At 38.7% G+C, this 5,287-nt stretch overlaps 1 protein-coding gene across 1 annotated transcript in view; it reads right to left on the reverse strand.

Moving 5' to 3' along the window:
* The window catches only part of CNTLN (centlein), a 383,712-nt gene that overhangs the window by 38,555 nt on the left and 339,870 nt on the right, over positions 1–5,287 (reverse strand). The gene's annotated exons all lie outside the window — the stretch shown is intronic.

The following is a 5,287-nucleotide window of genomic DNA, read 5'->3' on the forward strand; positions in this document are numbered from 1 at the left end:
CCTACAGGCTGGAGAACTCCCTTCTTGTCAGTGCAGAGGCAGAAAAGGATCTTGGAATCATTATTGATGCCAAAATGAACATGGGCCAACAGGGTGGGGACGCAGTCAGGAAGGCCAACCACACCTTGTCATGCATCCACAGATGCATCTCAAGCAGGTCCAAGGAGGTTATCCTCCCCCTCTATGCGGTACTGGTCAGGCTGCAGTTGGAGTACTGTATCCAGTTCTGGGCATCGCACTTCAGGAGGGATGTGGACAGCATTGAGAGGGTTCAGAGGAGGGCCACCCGCATGATCAGGGTAGGCCCTACGAGGAGAGGCTAAGGGGGATCTAGTGGCCTGTTACAAACTAGTCAGAGGGGACCAGCAGGCATTGGGGGAGTCCCTGTTCCCCTGAGCACTACCAGGAGTGACTAGAAATAATGGCCACAAGCTGGCACAGGGTAGATTCAGGCTAGACATCAGGACGCGCTACTTCACAGTCAGGGTGGCTAGGACCTGGAACCAACTTCCAAGCGATGTGGTGCTGGCTCCTACCCTGAGGGTCTTTAAGAGGAGGTTAGACGAACACCTTGCTGGGGTCGTTTGACCCCAGTACTTTTTCCTGCTATGGCAGGGGGGCAGACTTGATGATCTGCTCAGGTCCCTTCCGACCCTACCAACTATGAAACTGATCTCAACAATTCTGTACATAATGGCAAAATCATCTCACTACACCACTCATTCCTCTTCTTTTATACATCCAAGGATTGTACTGGCCACTTTTTACAACAAAACTGCATTGGAAGCTTATGCCCAGTGTCTACATGACCACTCAATCCTTTTCAATTATTTCTTTCCAGGATACAACTTCCTATTTTGCAGGTTTGGTTGGCATTCCCTGCTCAGCTGTATAATTACACATATTCTCCTGCATTAAAACATATTACCATTTTTCCAATCTTTCTCATCCATAACTTTCATTTGCACAATTTTTTATTTACTTCCAGATCATTAATAACATTTTGAATAACTTGGACTAAGACTTTTCTTTGCCTATACTGAATTTAAGTGGGACATGACCCTGGCTCTCTAGCCTAATGGTCACATAATTAATTCATCTCTATCCATTATAATGAGGTCCAAAATTGAGTTACACTAAGTGGTGCAAAACACCATGGAGGTTTGTAAAATCATCATCTATAATTATTAGAAACTGTAAGAATGTTTTACTACTAATAACTCTGTGGAACCACCAGAACATCACCCCTCAAATTAAATAACTCAAAACAATCTCGTTTTCTTTCTATACATTACAGACAGGTGCTTAAGTAGAATCTCATCCTGTTCTCAAATTTAATTTGGTGGTGCATAATAGAAAGCCATCTGTACCCCCTTCAAAGCTGTGTTAATAAATACATTGATCCAAATGCATTCAGGACCCTGTGGCTCTGAGTTATCAAGTACTCTGAAACAAGTAATGGTGTCTTCAGTGAACAGTTCTATTCCTTCTCTCTCACTGCCTACTCTCTCTATCTTTCCTGAACTGGTAGAGAGTTTTACTTTGTAACCATGTAACTCATCCCATCAAGTTTTGCTATATCAATTTGCATATATAGCACCCATAGACTCAGTTCATCCAGGATGGATGCATTTTACCTCTTTTGAAACTGCTACAAGTTTTAGCATAGGTACTCCATAAACATAATTTTAAGCATTTTAAGCAACACTTTTGTACTTGCTTATAAATACAGTATGGGGGACTAATTAGAACAAGGATCTTTTAGTTTGTACTGTATATAGTCCAATACCACAAGGCTAAGGATTTACTATATAGTTCACTGGGCTGGGCCCCAGCAGAGACTGCAGTGTTTCAAGCCCTGGTGGCCCCATAGCTCAGCACTTCTCAGTATGTGTGTATACTCTGGATACCTTCCACAAAGAATCCACATTTTAAGTAGTCCCCGACTCAAGACTAGAACCAGGTGTTCTTGTCACAAATCCTGAGATCCTCCAAAAATTTAGGTGTAGATGAGGCATAGGACAACTTGGTCTAGCTTTACCCTGAAGCCACACTAATCATATGTGACAACCTGACAGAGTGAGCGACAAAGATTCTTTTTGGGGCCCCATTTGGTGATGTTTGCCAGACATTTAAGGCTGGTGAAGAAATGAAATAATTGGAAACAGGAAAGAAAGGTTCAGCTCAACTGTGGGAGTGAAGAGGCAGTTGAAATGTATACAGTGTAGTGGCTCATCATGACTTGAAAAAAGAGTCAGTGCTGAGGCAGACTGTGCTCAATGGGCACTATCATATATCTTATTCAGATGGGTTGCATTAACTTATCCTTATGGTAGAGTCCCATCAGCGTGTTTGGCCAATATGGGATATGTATTTTATAGTAAGTGTTGGCTTCATTTAGTCAACTTCATAGTTGGTTTCCATTACTGAGCATATGCTGCTTTTAGTAGCAGTTCAAAGGTAGATAATGTATTTAATGTGGTTTCATTGTATGCGACTCTAAAATGACAGGCTTATTTCTCCATGCTGATTGGGGGTGGGGAAATCATCTTGTATTTGAGTAAATACACTATTTTAAATCAATGAGATTTTCAATTCCTCGTTTGTTATCCAAACTCCTAAAATACACTGAAAAATATTCTTTTCATATTCTTTGTCAGACATTACATTGGTTCAACTTATTTAAATCTGTGTCACATTTTTCTTTTTAAAGCCTTCTACCTGCATTGGTTGTTTAAAGTGCTACATACAGTTAATGTTCAACTAAGGACAGAAGTTTCTCTGCATATCAGTTGCAGGCCATCCTTTTTACATAGCTCCCTATTCCACACATGTAGCCTAAGTACAACATCAAACCTACCAGCTTCACAGCTAATAGCTGCTACCAGCATTATTTGTCTTTCTTCACTCAGGGGACCAGAAGGATTAATGGGAAGATCACTCACTCTTGTCTTCTCTTTGGCTCTCTTTGACAATCCCTGGCATATTCTATAAAGAGTGTCATTTCATGTAATGCCATGTCATTGGTTCCAGTGTGCATCATCATAAGTGGAGACTTGCAAGACAGCTTTAGAATCCTATCCTTGCCATTATATTTTCTATTTTCACTCCAAGACGACAAAATATAGCATTGCCTGTTTAGGATGATTGAAAATCTCCATCAATAGCTGCATGTTTCAAACAGCAAACCTGCTAATCAGGTATGTCCTTCAATTCCATTCCTTCAGAGATCACTTCCACATTACTAGAATTGCTGAATATCCAGTAATGATGCAATACATCAAGCTATGGTGAATGTCTTCCAATTATTTTTCATCTCTTGGTCAATAATCAACAGTCTACTTTAATTTTCTAACCTTTTGGCTTTCTTATTGTCAGTCCCTCCTGGTGTGGCATAAATTTCTAAATCTGATTATCCACCAACTTTCTCATGCTACAGTGCTGAAACTTGCACTTCCAGGCCACATATCTTCTCTTCCACCATCACCTTCTCCTTCATCATCCTGCAGTAGATGCACTAGAAATCTTTAGCTTGAAGGAAGATACAGCAATTCTAAAGCAAGTAACATAGTTGTGATCCTCAGTTTGTTCCATATCTGCTAGTTGATGAGGAGATATTGTTAAATGAAAGGAATTGCACTCCCTTTTTAAACTTCCTCCAAAATTCTCTAGGTTAGCTGCACCTATTCACCAATGATTCTAAAATTATTATACAATGTAGAAATGGTTGAGGATCAGAAAGAGAAAGTAAAAAAAAATATAAAAAGTGAGACAGGTGGTAAAGACAGAAAAGAATCAATAGAAGAGATCAAGAAGAGAGAGAGAGAGAAGAGATCAACAGATCAAAAACAGAATGTTGTGCTTGTCTTGGTAAAAACAAGTTAGGCTAAATGATGGACCAAAGTAGTATGGTCAATCAAGAGAGACATACAGTCAACATAAAAAATTAGTTAGTGTGGCTGGGAGGAGAATGCTATTTTATGGTTATAATTTTTTTATGAGTAGTTCTAGATAAGAGATAAGATATGCAAAAAGGATTTTAACATGATTTACCCAATATAGTGTAAAATTCCACTGAAACTTGTCAGAGATTTTCAATTACATATCTTTTACAGTGGTATACTGTGAATAAAATTTAGTTTCAGAGGGCTTTTCTTTCATAAATATTTAGTAACTAGCTAAATAAAGAAGTCTACTAAGGACTTCTCTGTTTATTACTATCTGACTTGTAGACAGCATCTTCATTTTCATACAACTTATCTGCAAAGTAAGAGAGGTGAGGCAGAAGAACTGTACAGGCAACCCCCACTTAACACTGTTTCACTTAGCACTATTTCGCTATAAAGCTCATTTAAATTGATACCTGATTTCACTTAGTGCTCAGTGAGTTTTGCTATAATGCTCGCAGTTGCCATCTTGGGTCATTAAAAACAATTGCGGTCGTCATCTTGGGTCATCAAATACTTTCGGTTTTGCTTAATGCTCGTTTTGCTTAACACTAATTTTTTCAGGGACCAATTAAGAGCTCTAAGCGGGGGTTGCCTGTATTCAGCAAAAACACTATTTGAAATATGTTTTCATGTTTTCATCAAGTTGAGATTTGAGTGACTATATACTTAAAAACAGAATTATTTTGCTTTACAGGGAACCACCTATTTCATGGTTATAAACAAAATGGCAGTCTTAGTCCATGAGTAAAATATGGAAAGGAGCCAGTTTTCTACTATAGAATAAATGAACTGTCTTATGGCAAATTTGCTATTTATGAAAACAGAAGTTTTTGCCCCCCCATACTTTGCATTTGGAGCATTACACGCTTCAGAGACTGGATTAGGGAAAATACCCAAGTTTTAATTTGTTACAAGAAGAGTAATGGTCTGTTTCCCCAAGTCAAATTACTCAGTGGAAAAATGTGCTTAAAAGACTTTTAAGTAAGTGAAATAATGTAAGGGAATCTAGAGGGAGAAAGGAGCAAGGGACAACATGCTAACTCTGACTCATTTCTTACAGTTAACATACATTCAGTATAACTGACTTCAATGAAGTTACTCCAAATTTAGAGCTATGTGAGTGAAACTAGAATAAGACCCTTTGTGCTTCATCAATATGTTCATGAAAGAAACAAAGGAACTAAAAATTGATAGGTCTGAGTTAATATACATCTTCATTACTTTAGGCATTAATACAATATTCACTCGAGTACAAGATGAGGTTTCTCCTCCCATTTACCCTGGAGAAAAAAGTTCCTTCTCTTTAAAATGAGTACTGGGGGGGGAGGGGGGGGGAA

The sequence above is a fragment of the Alligator sinensis genome, unplaced genomic scaffold, assembly GCF_000455745.1.
Source record: "Alligator sinensis unplaced genomic scaffold, ASM45574v1 scaffold917_1, whole genome shotgun sequence".
Taxonomy (NCBI): Eukaryota; Metazoa; Chordata; order Crocodylia; family Alligatoridae; genus Alligator; species Alligator sinensis.